General features: G+C 45.1%; 2 protein-coding genes across 2 annotated transcripts in view; one reads left to right on the forward strand and one right to left on the reverse strand.

Moving 5' to 3' along the window:
* The window catches only part of GKN2 (gastrokine 2), a 307,921-nt gene that overhangs the window by 240,704 nt on the left and 48,345 nt on the right, over window positions 1-18,872 (reverse strand). The gene's annotated exons all lie outside the window — the stretch shown is intronic.
* The window catches only part of ANTXR1 (ANTXR cell adhesion molecule 1), a 218,874-nt gene that overhangs the window by 180,694 nt on the left and 19,308 nt on the right, over window positions 1-18,872 (forward strand). The gene's annotated exons all lie outside the window — the stretch shown is intronic.

Here is an 18,872-nt window from a genome sequence, read left to right on the forward strand (position 1 = left end):
CAGTAAAACGAAGCTTAATAAGGGTTATTAAAACATTAAACTTTCATTACAATTGCTAGTCATATTTTTTGTCACTGCCATTTGTTAATAACGTTGACTTCTTAAGAAGTTTAGCAGAAAAACAACTCTCTGACTTTACTAGTCTCACTTTACAGATTCATTCTTATGATATTTGCTTAACGTTTCAGTGTTTTTCCATTTTTTCTTTTTGGCTAATACCACTGAAAGCAGTCATGTTCAGAGTCCACGATGCTAGCAGAGTTAGGTCCAGGGATGCTTACTCCTCTAGCGTTCGGCACCTCTGTGCCTTCTTGTGTTTCCTCCCAACATCTGGACTGGGATGCCTCATTGAAGAGCGTGGCCTTAGAGGCTGACACCTAGGCACTGGCATATCCACTTTTCAAGGACTCTGACTTGAATACAAGCCCTAAATGGGAGTGAATCTTGAGTAAGCTTTTCCATATTCTCTGCTGCTCACTAAAGGTGATTTGTAATGGCAAACTCTTAAATGTCACAGAGTCTGGAAAATTGGACATCATAACAGACATCCATTCGCCTTAGTGGTACAACTAACAAAAGTGAGACCACTGGAAATTCCACTGTGGGATCATCCCTGTTGCTACACAAGGTAGTGTACCCCTTCTCTTTCTAGCAAGGAAAGCAGTTCTGATTAAGAAAGGTGGAGTTTCTTAAACATGGAAGTAGACAGAAATAGACAGGAGACTGAGTGTCTTGCCCTTTGGTAGTGGAGGCAAGCTTACCAGAATCTATGAAGCCATTGCCTCAATGCCCCCACCACGCCTATAGACCGAGGGGTGCTATGTGGTTCTCCAGAGATGGCCAAGGCACCTGCAGAACTGAGGCCACCTTCCGTGCTTGTAAACAGTAAGCATCCCTCTGAATGAGGACTAAGTCCATGAGAACTCCCCAGAGGCCATGGTCCCCACTGCAGCCCATCAGCAGCACTACACTAGATCCTCTGTTGGTGGCCTAGTGTTGCAGGTGTGTTTGCTAATGGATCAAAGCAGAATCTCTTGGCAAAACTGGGCCTTCCGGGTAATTAGCATCAAGCAAACAACCCACATGTCTGCCATCCACACCAGGCCACTCATAAGCAACGTGAATAGAGGCTTCCGAAAAGGTTAACGTGCCCACGTGAAAATTCCAGGCTCATCCAGCAGGGCAGCTGCGCTTTCAGCTTGCTGTAGACTCTAACGCTGGAATGAGTCTTCGGTCCCTCAGAGGATCATCCATGGCCAGGCTGTGATGCCTGTCCTTTATAAAACTCGCCCAATCCATATCTAAACGGTCCAAGACAATTAATAAGAGACTTTTGTGTCAAAGGTGAACAATAATCTCTGGATAATTTTATTCTATAATAATTTTCCTGCTCTCTCCAGCCCATTCTGTTGATGACATGTTTAGTTCTAATCCATTTCCAAGTTGACTCTTTTTTAATAGCAACAATTTGATTAGTGAAATTCTCTAACTTTGTAAACCATGGAACAAACTGTCCCTCCCTGAAGAAACACGGCTTCTCATAAATCTTCCCCAGAAACACCAGAGTTAGAGGAGAGAAACACAATTTGATTTTAAATGAGTAGTCTTCCCAACTGTCACTTCCAGAAGATAGATAGATACATAGATGATAGACAGACAGATGCAATTTCAAATATAGTTTCACATGCCTTTAAAAGTCCCTGGAGATCAGAAGAGTACAAAATATCTTTTCAGTAATTTTTATATCGATTACATGTTGAAATGATAGCCTTCTAGACATATTGAGTTAAATAAGCTATATTATTAAAATTAACTTCACCTGTTTCTTTTCACTCTTCACAAATGTGGCTATGAGAGCCCTGAAAATTACCCATGTGGTTCACACTGTTTCTTCTGGACTAGAGGACTGACCTGGAAAATACTTATAAAGAGTGGGGGTGACATGACTTCATACAGGCCTTAAGTCCTCCAACCACTGGTATTTTGTGGACACAATGAAATTTTCAGAAATTATGGGCATCTGCCTGCCTTTCCTGGTTTTCTACTAGGTCAGCTGTGACTTTGCCTTTCTGGGCCAGTTCCTGTCCCAAACTTCATTTTCTTAGCCAGAAGTCTTGTATGCTCCAAACCGGCATGTTAGGGTTTTGTTTGATGCAAACAAGCATTTAAGGAGGTCTCTCTACTGCCTCTTTTCTCCACTATCATCACAGGGAAGAAAGGGCTTGCAACATTTAAAACTCTCTTCTAAGTATGTGTATGTCTATGGGACTATCTTTTCTAGCTTTGAAAAATTCCTAGAAAGCAAATATTATCCCCATTTTACCAAAAATGAAACTGACTCGACTTGAGCAATAATGTTAACTAGGACTTGCCAAGAGCCTTATAATTTGCAATTATTCTTTAATGTATTTTCTCTGATAACCTTTTGATGTAGGTGTTCTCATTCCCATTTTACAGATGAGGAAATTCTCCTTACAGAGGATTCAAGAGCGTAGGCTTTACAACTAGCATTTATTCATTCCACATGGGATTTATTTGTCATTCTAAGCCCTGGTGAACCAGGGGAGCTATGGTCCTTTCATGGCATCTATACTCTGAGATTCCCAGCACCCCAGTCTTCTATTAAGAACTAAATTACAGTTGTCTCCCCACCCTAACCCCAGGGGATATGTCCCAAGACCCCCAATAGATGCCTAAAACCATGAAACGTACTCTCTATTGCTTTTTCCCAAACATACATACCTATGATAAAGTTTCATTTCTAAATTAAGCACAGTGAAAGATAAATAACAATAATAAAATAAAACAATTATAATACTATATTGTAATAAAGTTATGTGACTGGTCTCTTTCTCTCTCTCAAAATACCCTATCATACTGTACTTACCCTTCTTGTGATGACATAAGAGGATAAAATGCCTACGTGATGAGCTGAAGGGAAGTGAATGACACAGGCACTGTGACAAAGTGTTAAGCTACTACCAACCTTCTGACAATACATCAAAAGGTCTGTTCTTGGAGCAGTGATTGGTGGAGGGGGTGCAGGGGGGAGGGGACCAAAACTGTGGAAAGCGAAATCACAGAAAAGGGGGCACTACTGGAGGATGACAGGAGAGAAGGAGAATGGGTATCTTGCCTGCATGGTCAGAAAAGCCATGTCTTTGGAGAGTTTGACGTTGAAGGTGAGATCGGAATGACCAGAAGGAACTGGCCATGTCAAGATCACAGGACAAACAACTAGGGCAAAACCTGCAAGGTTAGAGAGAGCGTGGCACGTTGGACAAAGTCAGAGGCTAGTACTAGTCAAGTGTAGTGGGAGACAAATGGGCAGGAAGGCCAAAGAGGAAGGCAGGGGCCATGGCAGGCAGGGCTTGTAAACCCAGGAAAGACATTTGGATTTTACTCTGGGTGTATCATGAAGGCTTCATGGTGTGGAGGATTGGCACAGGAGGGTCATGATCTAATTCATATTCTACAAAGACTGCCCTTGATGCTGTGGGAAGAATCAGTTGTAGGGAGACCAGAATGGAAGCCAGGAGAGGAGGTCTTGCAACTGTCCTGGGTGAGAGGCAGTGATGGTGCCCTAGCAGAGATGGAGTGGAAGTGACCAGGAGTGGATGGATTCTGGAAGTTTTGTGGAGATACAGCTGATAAGACTGGTTGATGGATACTTTCTCTTTCTTTTGACCTGATGGTCCATCCGGTGCTCCTGCACTGCCCAACCTCCTGCGGCTCTCTTCCTGACAGGCTCTGCTCTGGGAAATCTAATCCCCGTTCCCCCAGTAGTGGCCTCGCAATAATGCCTGAAAGCAGAATGAAACTCCAGCAGATCGTGTTGTCTATCACCCCGTTTTTGGTTTTTTTTTTTGCTGTGTTAATTCATTGTCCTGCCTAGCTGTTAGCCTCTTCGTGGTTCATACTGACCTTCAGAAACATATCCATGATGAACGAGGACTTGCTATATTCCAGAATCACTTCAATGGAAATAAAGCGAAGTGATTCCATTCTTTCTGTCTCATTTGGGGCTAGCAGGAGAGTGGATCCCTCGCACATTCACTTGCCCTCAGCAGTAAAGGTACTAGACCCCTGGGGGCACAGCACAGGGTAGGCACTGCTGAACTGGGAACAGAGAGGAAGGGGAAGGGAAATTGTATTTAAGAACCAGGTGGTGTATCATAAAGTGATTATTCGTGGGCTGCTGATAGTAAGATGAAGAAGAGCGAGACTGTGGGTGGAAAGGGCAAGCCAGAGGCCAGGATCAGTCTGCAAAGACTGCAGAGAAGAGAGATGACTTCAGCTTTTCCTTAAAGGATGCTCAGGCTTTGGCTAAACAAGGAAAAGCAGGAAGGATATGAGATCCAAAAGAGTTGTCAGTCAGCAAGTTTACATGTGCATGCGTATGTATACGCAACTCCTCGGGCCAGTGAAAACATTTTCTTGGCTTGTGCATTGAGTTTTCATTAATACCCCAGGGCAATAGATGCTCTCAGTGGTAAAGAAGGAAAACTCGCCCTTCTTCACCTACACAACGCAGTCTCTTCCCAGGAAAACAGAGGGCGATCGACCACTGTGGTAGCAGGTGTCTGACTCATCTGAATACACTCCACACCCACCTCTCAGATGAGAGGGAGTTTTTATTCCTTCACAGCAATGAACTTCGCTCCCTCTGAAACCTTCACTGGCTCCCACCGCCTGCCCACACAAGGTGTGTTTTTGCTGAGTGCTTATTCCACAACTGGTCATAGGATCAAATCAATTTGGAAAATGCCACACTTAACAATGTTAAACAGGGTTTTTCCTTTCCTCTGTCGGACATTTAATAAGCCAGTGTACGGTATTATCATGCAGGATTTCCCAAGCTTATGAATGACCGATCTGTTTTTATAGTACATCACTTGGGACTAATGCCCTTCAGAAGGCACTCTGGGAAATACTGGGCTAATCGGCATTTCGTCCATCACCCTCCACGGTCAGTCAGACCCTGCCTGCTTCTCCACAAGTCCCGACAAAGAAAACTGCCCTCTGAGGCACTGTTTCAGCTGACATACCTTTCGTATCCCCACCTCAAGAGCTTCACCAATGCCGTGCGCTGGCCCAAATTATCCTGGCCCTTCCTCCCCTCTCCTTGTAACTCAACTCAAGTCCTATCTTCTCTAGAAAGCTTCACTGGCCCCTTCCAGGACTTGGAGATGCCTCCTGCCTGTGAACCCCATCAATTGCTTCATGTCCCGTAGATTTAGCATTGCATAGCTGGTTTCTACCCCTTTCTGTCTCTAGTACCTTGCACATGGTAGGTATTAAAGAAGAGTAGAAGCAGGAAGGAGCTAAAGGAAGTGGAGAAGCACAGGGAAAGAGGTCAGGGAGGAGGAGGAGGACAAGAAAGAGGTAGAGGAAGAGCAGAGAAGAGCACAGGTGACAAAGTGAAAGAGAATTCCATAGGATCTTGGACATGGCACTTCCAGTGAGTGCAGGTGGAAGGGACCACTTCTGGAAAAGAAGATCCATAAAGTTCTCTTCTGTGACCCAGGGACATGGATCTGGCCCCAGGCCCCACTTGTAGGGCATCAGCTCTAACCAGAGGTGCTGTATCTGAGAATGGCACCCACTATGGTCCCTTAACCTGTGTTTAATAATAATAATAATAATAATAGTAATAATAATAATAATAACACTGTATATAAATGCACTATTAAGAAAAGTCTATGTATCTCTTTTTGTTTTTGAAAACAACATAAGACAGTATACAATACACGTTCAGTACTAGTCAACCAAATAAATAACCTTCAAAGTAAAAATTATATAATCCTGAAGCTATTGTTTCTGCTAAAGCCAGTGCCTGCCTTTTACACAGGAGAGCCTAAAACTCACAGAGCAGCTTGAACTGGGGCTTAATCCTTGAATTTGTAGACCAGCACACTCACTACCTAGACTGTTTGAAACTCTGCTTCCCATGGCTGAAGAGTCTGTGATCTCTCTCCTGGTCAAATGGCCACCTGCCAGAGATAGAGACACAAGAAACATACCCATGTCTGCTTCACGCTTCTAATTCACACAAAAGTGGCCACTAGTTTAACAAACCTGCTTTCCTAAACCAGACATTCTCTTCTTTACCCCTGTACATTTAGAAAATGCCAAACACAATGGCGTATGTTGTAAATAAGATTAAAAGCGCATCTTCCAAAAGAGCCCATCCTTTGTAAGTTGTCCGTCCACTTCCATTGACTTAGTTACCTTCTGCAAAGGCCAGGGGCCTTGCCAGGGTTCCACCCTGGAAAAGCTCATCCTATGGAAGCATAGCTTGGCGGGTTTACTAGACCCCGTCTCCAACACTCTGTTAAATGCCCAGATGTATTTCTTTTATGCTTGTGCAAAAATTCCATTTCAGAGTGTCAAGGCAACACCTAAATCAGTCTCCCAAATGTGGTTTGTGGAAAGAGCCTGAATGCCAAAAGGCCTGGGTTCCAGTCAACATTTCCTCTGACTTTTACAAGTTGTGAGCAGATGACCATGGCCCAAGTGCCAGCAGCCATGGGACGTGGGTGGGGGCACTGAACCCCAAACATAGTGGGCCAGTGCGGGGCGTGGGAGAGCGGTCGGCCCAGCTCCTCTGGTCCCTCCACCGGTCCCCAGAGGACTCGCAGTCAGGCAGGGCTCCACTAGGGCAGGATTGAGGCCAGAGCGAGAGCAGTCTCCACACTAAGTCACAGCCAGCCATGGAGGAGAAAAAGAGTTGAATGTGTGTGAGGAACTGAGTGTCTGTGAGAGCCTAGTCCCAGAGAGCATTTCTGTGCTGTGAGGAGGAAGAAGGAAAAAGGACACTGGAGTCTTCAGGTTCAAGGAAAGCAAGCCATCCCCCACCCTGTGGGTTAGATTAGTTCCTTGTTACCAGTACCACATAACTGTGGTTCTCTCCTTCTGAGCCCTGCTACCCTGGTATATGGAACAAGAAGACTTGTAACATGATCAAAATAAAACTTTCCTTTGTATTTGCTTGTATGCTTTGTTCGCTGAGAGATTTTTCTCCAGCCATCATATACAAACTTGGCAGGCACCATAACTGTTCAGCCCACTTAGGTTTCAGGCAGGTCCACAATCAAAACCACACTCTAAATTCAGTAGTTAGAAAGTCCAATCTGAGATCAATCAAGACCTCAAACCTGACTTAGCATTAAATCTTCCCTCCTCCCCCAGCTGGGCTGGACTCCCCTTGTAAAGGAGGCCGATGGGTGTCTCTCTGTTTCTCCACTTTGCTTTTCTCCTCCCAGCCCCCGTCCCAGCTTCTTGGCCACTTTCTCACATCTCCTTGGCTGGGACAGGTGAGCAGAGGTAGGGAGGAAGTAAGCTCCTCCTTGAACTGGGACCATCAAGCTGGCTTTGTGCTCTGTGGGCCCAGCACGGGTTTAATGTTGACTTGTTTCTCCTGTGGGGTGTTCTTTGGAGCTTCCTTCTGGGTCCTCTCTCCTGCAGTGGACAGATATCTCTTTTTGACATGGACAGATGTCTCTTTATACCCAATGTTTGCTTGTGGCTGCTTCCTCAATCTCTGGATCTGGTGGTCACCTCTATCTTCTTGCTGCTAAAGTCCTTTTATCCTAGTCAGTGGCTTTGGACAGGATCCAAGAAGACCCCACATTGACCTCCTTCCACACGGCCACCTCTGCTCCACAGGAGACATACACACAACACGTGGCCAGGCTAACCCTGTCACAGCTGTCTCTATCCAGTTCCCACAGGCTGCTCCCGCTTTCTCAGACATGAGACCTCTGTGTTCACTCTGGGATCAGTCTCATTCACCTCCCTGGGCTTGAGGGGAAGCCCATGGAAGCCTGCCCTCCCTAAGCCCCTCTACCTGGTGGCAGAGCCACTGGGGACTCACAGCACAAGGGCAGCTCTCTCCAAGAAGTACCTCTGCCAATCCTCCCCACCCTGACCCCTTTTAATATCTTTCACCTGGCTGAGGGGTCCAAGCTTCATGGGGCCAGTTTACAGACGTTGCCTTGGAATCTGCTTTGGGTGATTAGGCTCCTCATCAGAATTGTTTGCACCTTGGAGCCTAGTCAAAACTTCCATTTTAACATTCATTAGACACTTATGTCAGATTTTTAATTATGTGCTCATTTAAATATAAGCCCCATGGGGGCATGAACTTCATCTGGTTGATTCACTGCTATAGAATAGGCACTCGATGAATAATTGTTGAATTAATAAATTAATTTTTAAGCAAAGTTGGCCACCTTCCCCCAGACTATAAGCTTTGTGAGCAGAGCGACTGCAATTATTTTTACTCAATTTTTATCCCCAGTGTTTAGTAGCGTGCTGGCCAATAGTAGATAAATTAAAAAATAATCTTGAATGAACTAACAAACCTGGTGAAAGCCCATATTTCTCTAAGCAAGATTCATGCAGGCTCCACTGGCTGGCCCAAAGCATCCCTCCCTCCCTTCCTCAAATTCTTCACATGGCCACATGGCTTAAAACTCTATCAGTCAGAGATCCTCTCTGCCATCTGAGTCTTCTTTAACAACATAGCGGCTAAACGGAAGCCATCAGTCGCTGACACTTAAGAAGGCCATTTGCTACAAGGAGCTTCCAGGAACCTAGCTGTTGGGGACCTGCTAGGAGGGAGCACTACCAAGAGAGGAGATGCTGGCCTAGAGGTGGGGACACCTTTAGAGATTTGCCAGAGAGGCCGAGGACCAGGAGGTGAAAGGCAAATGAGAAATAAAGCCAATATTTCTTTGGAGACTGCCTTTAGCATTCTCTCCTCCTCCAGTACAATTTTTAAAAAGCACTTAAGGAGCGCCTGGGTGGCTCAGTCAGCTAAGCATCTGACTTCAGTTCAGGTCATGATCTCGCGGTCTGTGAGTTCGAGCCCCTCGTCAGGCTCTGTGCTGACAGCTCAGAGCCTGGAGCCTGTTTCGGATTCTGTGTCTCCCTCTCTCTCTGACCCTCCCCTGTTCATGCTCTGTCTCTGTCTCAAAAATAAACGTTAAAAAATTTAAAAAAAATAAAATAAAAATAAAAAGCACTTAATTTGGGGGGCGCCTAGGTGGCTCAGTCAGTTAAGCGTCCAACTTCAGGTCATGATCTCGTGGTCCATGGGTTCGAGCTCTGCGACAGGCTCTGTGCTGATAGCTCGGAGCCTGGAGCCTGCTTCAGATTCTGTGTCTCCTTCTCTCTCTATCCCTCCCCTACTCATGCTCTGTCCCTGTTTCTCTCTCAAAAAACATAAACGTTAAAAAAACTTTTTTAATAAAACCACTTAATTTTTAGAGCTAACAGGAATCTTAGATATCCTCAGAGTCTGCAGTTTTCAGGCATTTTTAACCAAAAAAAGAACTCCTTCTTTAAATGAAATCTTACCAGAACCCCAGTATGAAAAACAGATAAGACAGACGATCTGGTTCTAGATGGGCAATGGGCAGGAAACCAAAACACACACATGCAATCTTCCCACAGTAGGTCTTGGTACCTCCCCCTTAGAATGCCTAAGTGCTCATGAAACACAGTGTGTCCTCACATGGTACGAGACCTGTGCTCGTCCTGCCTGGATCATCACCATGACTGCGAGGCTGGGCACCAGAGGCCAAAAAAAAAAAAAGACAGTACTAGACCCAACTTCTCTTTCCCTTTGTCAAGAATCAGACCTGCTATTCCCTCCACCTCCCAAACTCATCTATTCTGTAATGTTTGCTAAATCAAAGAAAGAGCCCTTTCACGGGGCCACTAAAGACCTCCCCGGGAGTTTAATATGACCAACAAATATTTACTAAATGCTTGCTACACCCTTGACCCTGTGTTTGGCCCTCAGTACAAATGCCCACTGCTACATTAATCAGCACTCTGAACCTTCTCGGAACCATCTCAACTGCAACTGCAACATCCAACCCACATCTATCCATCTTTTCTCTAAATGTGCTGTGAGACATCGTGTGAAATGATTTGCTGAAACACAGATAAACTCCATCTGTCAGCCCCCATCTACAAATCTAGTAGGACTTGCAAAACTAAGTGAGGTTTGGCACGATTCTCTCTCTGCAAACCTTTGCTCACAGGGATGACCACCGTTTCCTGTCTTTGGAACTTAGAAGCCATCTGTGTAATAATCCGCTCTAGTTTCCTGCCAAGTTCTGACGTCCCTCTCACCAGTCAGCAGTTCCCACCAGAAATGCTCAGGGCCTCAGGGCCTCCCATCCCTCCACTGCCCCATGTCCAGGTCACAGAAATGGCTCCCTTGTCCCTCTTCATGTAACAAGACTGCAATGTGAAGCGTGGAGAGTTCAGTTTAGTGTGATTATTTCTGTATCAGCTCAGGATCGCTCAGCATAAGAACAGACTTCACCAGGAAGCACGCTAGCTTTGAAATCCAGCTCTGTCACGCATTGTGCAGTTTTAGCTAATTACCCTCCCTCTCTGACTCCACAAAATGAGCGCATGAGAAGGTTGAAGGATTGAACACAATATCGTACATGAAGTGCTTAGCACAGGAGTTGGCACATGTCATTGTCACTATAAGAAAATCACCTATTACATACAGGTCAGGGATGGAGACCAGGCAAGGCACAGGCCCAGAAGGAGGGTGTATGTGGGAGGGGCATATTCACAGGTATGCAATTTACGTATTTTTCTACACGTTAGTAAATCTACAGAAAAGACCCTCTTCCCTATGAAGCCTGGAGTCTCATAGAGAACAAATGATGAAAGATGTCTGCCCCCTTTTAGTCACATGGTTGTGAATTTACTGTCTTCAGGTCAGACTGAAGTCCTCAAAGACTGCCCCAGGCTGGTTCCTGGAACTGCTGTTCAGAAGGGTACATGGGTTATTTCAAGGGCAAGTTCTTCAGGTGGCTCCTAAACACCCAGAGAGCTCAGTACAAGGGATTCATTGCCTTTGAGCACTCCTAAGGAGACACAGAGGAACAGGGTAGAGGCCTCTCAAAAGAATGTCAACCCAAGAGGCAAAAGCTATCACAGGCCATGCTCCCAGTCTTCATGGGAAAACTGCAGAAGAGACATGCTCTGTGCCTTCATTGATTACAGTTAAGTTGGCAGGACTCAGCTACAGTGGATTTTAGAAGGTCTGGGTCTGTTTCTAAAGGTCATTTATCTTAAAAGTACTTGAACTAAAGGCTATAGTAATAGATGACAGCTGGGAATTTTAAATTTCATTTTCAGTTCCGAAAAAAAATAAGAGGGTTGGGTTTCCATTTATATTTTCATACTGAGGATAAGTCATAAGGGAAATTTCATTGTGTTTGTCAGTCTAAAAAACCATCAATTCAGTGTGCATAGTCACAGATTCAAGCTGCTTAGAAAACCCAGGAGAAGCAGCACTCCTCACCAGTCGCCATGAAAGTGACATGCGGAGGGTAAGAGCAGCAGCTGCGGGGAAGATCCTCTGAAGGGCAAGAGTCCCTGCCAGGTCCCTTTTTCATAAAGCTCCTCCTATTCCAGAACACCTGGAGGAGCCTGGAGCTCTGCTAGGAGGGGTGGTACTTCCAGACTTGACTTCGACCAACTTTATCAGGAGCCAGAAATCACAACGGGAACAAAACCACAACAGCCAGGAACCCAGCACCAACAGGGAGCCAGGAGCAGCCAGGTCCAGCCAGGAGCAGCTGGCTGCAGTGACTTACAGCTGTAGTGAAAGGCTAGCAGAAAAGCAGGGCCCTGCCCCACCTAGACTCACCACCTAACTGAGAAGGGGGCTCTCAGGGCAGAAGGGATATAAATGGTCCCAAAATCTAGAGAGCTTGGTCTAAAAGGCCCAGGTCCAATGAAAACAAGCCTGGAGCCTTAACAGCTGCCCTATTTTGATATCAGAAACCCATTCTTAGTTTTTCTAATGGCTGAAAATGTACAAAGTTTATGTTTTTATTTCATGGACTTAATTAATGCTTAAAAGAATTAAACCAGTAAGGCCCAAGACCACAGCTTCCTGGTCCACCATGGATGGGCTACTTTTCCCAGAGCCTGCCTCTTACTGAGAAGTCCTCCTGTTCCTTCTCAGGGTTGTGGTAGCCCTACTTTAAGATTTGAGGTGTGGTCAGAGCCTGCATGAGCCCAACAGGCTGTGGGCCCCTGCTGTGATCAGAAAACTTCTCTGTACATATGTATCTCCTCAAACTAATTACCAGAAATTCTCCAAAAGAAGGGTTCATCTGTTTGACTTAAGGACTTGAGCCTAGCTAACATCCCAGTGTCCACCAGCAGGAGAAATACACACACACACACACACACACACACACACACACACACACACACACACACCACTGAGGAAAATTAGGGTATCAGTTAGTCTCCCTTAACCAACTAGCAGAGTAAATCTTGTTCTTTTATTCATTCACCATTTTTTTATGTAGGTAATAATTGGATCCTTTACAATGAGCCAGGCACTATGCTATCTGCTTAAAAAATTTCATGATCTTCATGTATCACAAAACTTTCTGATTATAAATACTTTCAGAGTATACCGAAGTGACAGATCCCCTTGGTGATCCCGATGCTGTAGGTCCAGGCTTGGGTTTGGGCATCTGCGTTTTTAACAAGGAAGCCAGGTGATGCTTATGATCACGTAGCTCTCCTGGGAGGCTTCTCAGTTTGTCCACCTTGCCTTCTTGACTGAGGTGCCCCCAGTTTCCCAGCAGGTGTGATCTCATCACTGCAGAGCAAAATAAAGAAGGCTGGTCAGCTGAAGGAGGAGAGCCTACCTCCCAGTGTGGTCTGAAAATCCATTGGCTTCTCTTGGGCAGTCACACAACAGCCTCATGTTGAACAGACAGCCTGAAGCCCCTAGATCTTCTTCTCCTAGGCTGGGACTGGGCTGGGAGTCGCCCATAACAGTATCGATTTTCTTTACCTAAGTGGTAGACCTGGCTAGTAATCCTAAATAAAGAGTGGTCTCACAACCTCTCGCTCCAGCTTGTCCAGTTCTCTGCAGCATCCTTACTCCATTCTCCCCTGCATGAGGCTCCTCTCACCGCCAGGAGTCGTCAGTACATGTGGTAGAAAATGCCCATGTACCCTGTTGTCCATCTGAAGCAGGAGCTGAACTTGGCCACAGCCGCCTCCACCATCAGGAACCTGTCCAAAAGCTATCCTTCCTGTGTATTTTTTGAACAGGCTTTTAGCTATTAAAAACCAAAGTAGTACTCTGCAAGGAAATTTTTAATGGAGACAAACTATCCCAAACTGTACATACTGCCTTTTTTGATCTTATTAAATTCTCAGCATTAGTGCCATGATTTAAGGAAACGAGAGGCCAACTCACTTGAAGTCTGTTTTGGTTAACATTTATGTTGTTGATGGTCCCACCTATTGAAAAGGCAAAGAAATGTCTACGGAGGGAGCCAAGACAGTCTCATGGCTGCGAAGAAACCTTGGACCCGTGCCCTACCTTCCTCTTTGTGGCTCAGTTTTTCCAGCCACGTAAGGGAGCGATGATTCCTGTCACCTTCTCCTCATGAGGAACCCCTGAGGTAGCCATACGCAAGGCCGTGCTGGACTTTGAATTTCTGGGGCAAAAATTCAACAGTTGCTGTTGTAGTGTGGTTCCCCGAAACTGGGTTTCTTCATCCACCAAGTGTTACCACTGGTGTCTGGAATGATGAGAAATGCCTCAAAGTAGGTAATCAGGCAATTGAAGGAGACTTTTCCCACATGTTGTTGATGGAGCAACAAGTCATTGGGTCTGAAATCTCTAGGTCTGAGACACTAGGAAAATTACAGCTTGTGTCTATAACAGAAAAGGCCTCTTTGAATTATATAACATTTATAAATTATAATAATTGCTCTCAAAGCAAGTCTGTGTATATTGTTCTTTATTTTTTTAAAACAACTTTTCAACATTCCTTAGCTTCCATTGAATGTACTGCTTAGAATGAATTTATGTAGCAAGCATGTGACTCTCCTCTGATGGAAGGTGAGGCCAGTGTCCACTGTGTTCTCTCTGAGCAGAGACTGTAAGGGGCCGATCCTAGCTAACTATAAAACTGAAAGATGGAGCAGGGGATCCCCGGAGGTCCCTACGCTCCAATGATTCCTCTCCTCTGTATCAAATCTCTTGAAGAGATCATCATTACCTCAAATACAAAGGGTGATTTCATTTGATATGTTCTGGGAATACAGCTTATATGAACCATGATAACAAAATGATGACTGATTAAATCTATTAAATAAAACATCATTCAAGCAATATAGGAGATGGATGGAATGCCACAGGAGACTTAAACAATATTTATTCACTTATACACTGAGAAGTGGAAACACCTGGGAAAACACGGTGTGGGGCTTTTAAATAACACCACACATTTATAACAGCTGCTTGTTGACCAAGCGCTATAAAGAAACCCACCCTCAATTACAGAGGACCAAAAGCCAGTGGACACTCTCCCACAAAACAGTCATCACCCACTGAGACCTACTTAAGTAACCTTCCAAAAGTTTCCATACAATTTCATGCATCTAAAGTACACTAAAATCTCACATTAGGAGATATCAGAGTCTGGAGGTTTTATTAGTCGCTGTACCCAAATGAAAGATTATTTCTTTTAAATTCTCTAGATAAAGCCCCATCTTGTTCCCATATCATAATTCAACTTTTAAATTTTTTAAATTTTATGTATTTATTTTGAGAGAGACAGAGCAAGCAGGAGAGGGGCAGAGAGAAAGGGAGAGAGAGCATCCCAAGCAGACTCCACACTGCCAGCACAGAGTCTGATGCAGGGCTTGAACCCACAAACCATGAGATCATGACCTGAGCCAAAACCAAGAGTCAGACACTTAACCGACTGAGCCACCCAGGCACCCCTCATAATTCAACTTTTAATGTGAGTGAGAGTAAAGAGGGGACCTATATATAAAGTAGAACGCATTCAGTGGGGTCTCAGTCCTAATCCCAGGACAGCTTATCCAAGAGACACTGTCAGTTAGTCAATTAAATTTTGCCTGGACTCAGTTTCCCATCTAGAAATAAAAAAAAAGAAGAAGAAGAGGTGGATCCTTGTTTCCCTTGCATCACCCAAAATCAGTGGATCCACTGAAATGTGAAAATGGTGAGCTGTGGAAATAAACAAACAAACAGATAGTCCCCAAATATTAATAGTTGTCATGTTAGAATAGTGAGCCTGGGGTTTTCTTTTCTTTTTCTCCAAAAAATGTTAATGCCCTTAATTGCTTTTATCTAATGAGAGTGATGGTAATTTAAGAAAAGAGGGAGAAAGAAGCAGATGTGAGCTTTAAGGCATGATTGTAGAACTGGGCCTATGATGTCTGAGCTAGGCTCCCCAGTGGGTAGAAAAATGTTCTGGCTGATTACATCAGAAGGAGGAGGTGTGAGTGGTTGGTCATGCCAGGACACAGTGGTTCTCAGCCATGGTCCCCTCTGCTTACAGCACATCCAGCCTCCAGCACCACCTTTGCTCCCATGGCCCAGGTCTCCTAGGACTCTCATTTGCAAGGTCACTGTCATTAAAACTTATCCTCTGGTCTTCTTGTCACTCTATTTGTCTAGTGGTCTCCACGAGAGCCCCACTCAGAGCTGTGGGATGAAATTCAATCTTCATTCAGTTCATAATTTTTTTTTTCTTTACCCAGGGACAGAGTATGATGAGGTAATATTTTCTGGTGCGCTGGCCCAAGATCTGAACCGTTAAAAGTGAAAAATATTGAGAGCTTAAAAAGCCAGTGTCCAGTATTCTTTCAATGGTCTTGAGTGGACAGTGATGTTTTCCCAGATGTGAATTCCAGAGTCACAGAACCATCATTGTCCCCATCTGCACCCATTGCAAAATGATAGTCATTGTCTATAACAGTAGCAATGAACTCTAGTAATGAACAAACAACCCAAGAAAATTCTCCTTTCCCCCAGAGGCTATTTAGTGGGCTATTCTAATATCAGTCAGAATAATAGCAGACTGGAAGGGAGTAGGGAATGACCCTGAAATCACTTAATGGTGAGGAAGAGGATGAAGAGTGAAAAGGTGCCTACGTAGACCAGTAAATGCCCTACTTCAAAGTTTCAGAAAATGGGCTTGCATTCCATTCTTCTAGAAAGTGCCTACAACCCCCACCATTAACTTGGGCACTCTCTCCACAAGAACATAAGGATTGTCAGATGTCCTGCCACAACCCTGCATAGCAATCCTCAGATGCATACATCTCTTCGTTCATGTCCTGTTCTTCCCTTCTGGAAACATGTAGATGTGACAGCTTTGAAAACGTCCTTTTCCTCTGAAAAATGACACAAGGGGTGGAGGAGTTCAACCCCAATCCCTTTGATGAAAATATTCCTAAAATATTAACAACTTTGTGACTAGTCCACATTATACTGTGTGACTAACATAGGAACAAAAATCTCCTTGGAGATTAAACCAGTCTCTCTTGGGTCTTTGAACAAATTTGGGAAGGTAAGCACTAGATCGAAAGATGCATGGAATCTCTTTGTCCCCCTTTGTCTAGGACTCTCCCAGCCGAGGTGGATGAGCTCATGTGCTAACTTCCTTCAAATGCTCACCTCCCGCATGTGCTCACTCCTCTTTAAGTGCTCTGTGGCACACGTTCATCCTTTGCCTCCCCTCCATTCCCATCCACTGGGTCACTTTCACCACCACCCCCAGATTTAACGATCCTGAGTGACCTTTCCTTGGCCTCAAAAGGATGGCTCGTTGTGCTGGGTGTCAGCATTGAAGGGGTTTTCCCCCCAGGTAACATTTTGGCATTTTAAAAGGGATCTCCATGAGATGCCCACAGAGGACCCCTAATATTGAAAACAGCAGACCCAGTGACAGGCTGGACTTGTCTGGGGTGGAGGGTAGGAAGAGGATGTCTCAAGGCAAACAAGTTGGAGTTCTATTCAGCCGACTCCCAGAGGCATCCACATCCTACATGGGGAAGGCAAAGGGGAGAGGCTGGGGGAGAGAGCTGAGCTGAGAAAGAACAATGAGTTGGGAGAAGCCAACAACACAGGCCTCTTTGCAATGTGGTCTGTAACCCCTGTCAGACAGCTTATTTCTTGAACCCCTAGCAAGTGTCTGATGCTATTCCAGAAGCTTCTTTCAGACCAAATAATATGACAAAGTCTCTGTACTCAAAGAAAGAAAGCTGGAAAACATGGAGGGACCAGGTAGAAATCACGATGGCCAAAAAGGGGATAAGGATTATTGCAATTGCTACTGGGCTTTGTGCTGATTCCTTATTTTACCACTTCACAGCTGAAGCTCCCAGAAAAGCAGATAAGCTGTGGAGAACTGTGGCGTGTCTCCAAACTGCCTCAGTTTGCATTGCATTCTTCTGCCTCAGTCCCAGCCACATCTCTCAGCCTCAAGAATCCTCTTTCTCTCTGAACTGGGAGGAGGTGGTGAGCATGGCAGCAGAAGGGGGAGTGGGCCAAACCACTATACCCCCTGCACATTGCAGGGTCTTTCGAGACAGAACAAAGATGGCTCTTACTCAGCATGAGGTCACCTTTCTTTTCTCTGGACTGTCTGGATTCACAGGGTTTATTTGGGTTCTCTGCCTGAATTCACTCTGGAGCTGATCACTGTGAACAGGCCCGGGACCCAGCTAGGAGGCTCCCCTCCAGGTAGACACACATACACAAACACACACGCGCGTGCATGCACACACACACACACACACACACACAGAGTCTGTAACCAGGAGGCTGGGAAAGTACGAAGGGACACAGTTCAGAAGCAGCAGCATTAAGGGGAAAGCACAGAAGCCCCAGAGTCAGACCGACCTAGGTTGAAACCTGTCCCTGTCATTTACTATTTGTGTGGCCCTGGTCCTAGCCTTTGAGAGCCTCCATTTCTTTGTCTTTGAAATGGGGATAGTAATTCCTACCTTACAAGGTTGTGGTGAGGTTTTAGGATAACATAGATAGGGATTAGATAAATCATGGCTATTATAGTTATAACAGTGACCACCCTGTGCCCATTAGATAGGCTTTTAAGAGGCACCTGGGTGGCTCAGTAGGTTGAGTGTCCAACTCTTGGTTTTGGCTCAGGTCATGATCTCACGGTTCGTGAGACTGAGCCCCACATCAGGCTCCACACTGACCATGCGGAGCCTGCTTGACATTCTCTCTCCCTCTCTCTCTGCCCCTTCCCCACTTGTGTTCTGTCTCTCTCCCTCTCAAAATAAATAAATAAACACTTAAAAAAAGATAAGCTTTTTTTTAAAACATTTTTATTTATTTTTGAGAGAGAGAGAGAGAGAGAGAGAGAGAGACAGAGCATGAGTGGGGGAGGGGCAGAGAGAGAGGGAGACACAGAATCCCAAGCAGGCTCCAGGCTCTGAGCTGACAGCACAGAGCCCAATGAGGGACTCGAACTCACCAACTGTGAGATCATGACCTGAGCCGAAGTCAGACGCCTAACTGACTGACTGAGCCACTCAGGCGCCCCCAAAAAGATAAGTTTTTAAGCTTGTTCACAAGATACAAATAGGATCATAACATTCACAGGGCTTAATGCAGTATTTGACAAATGTTGCCCCATGTTCCTGGAAGCAAGACCTGCTCCTTCATTGCTATATTTTCCAAATGCTTTGGCAGCCCTCGGTGTGCCAGGTCCTGGGTGGTGAGGGGAATTCAATGGTCCAAAAAGGGCTCGCAGTATCATGGCAAAGAGCAAGACAAATAGACAAATAAATTATGACAAAGGTTGAAGAGGAAAGGGGCAGGAAACCATGAGAGAGATTACCAGGTGGGCCTGAATGAGATAGGATGTGGGCAGGCAAAACCTCTGTGAAGAAGTGACTAACCTGAGACATGAGTTATGAGTAGAATTTAGCCAAGCAAAGTTTGGAGGTAGCATGTTCCAGGAAGTGTATACGCAAAGGTCATGAAGCACACATGTCCATGAATTTGA

This window comes from Panthera pardus, unplaced genomic scaffold (assembly GCF_024362965.1).
Source record: "Panthera pardus isolate Hobbes unplaced genomic scaffold, ASM2436296v1 HiC_scaffold_25, whole genome shotgun sequence".
Classification (NCBI taxonomy): Eukaryota; Metazoa; Chordata; class Mammalia; order Carnivora; family Felidae; genus Panthera; species Panthera pardus.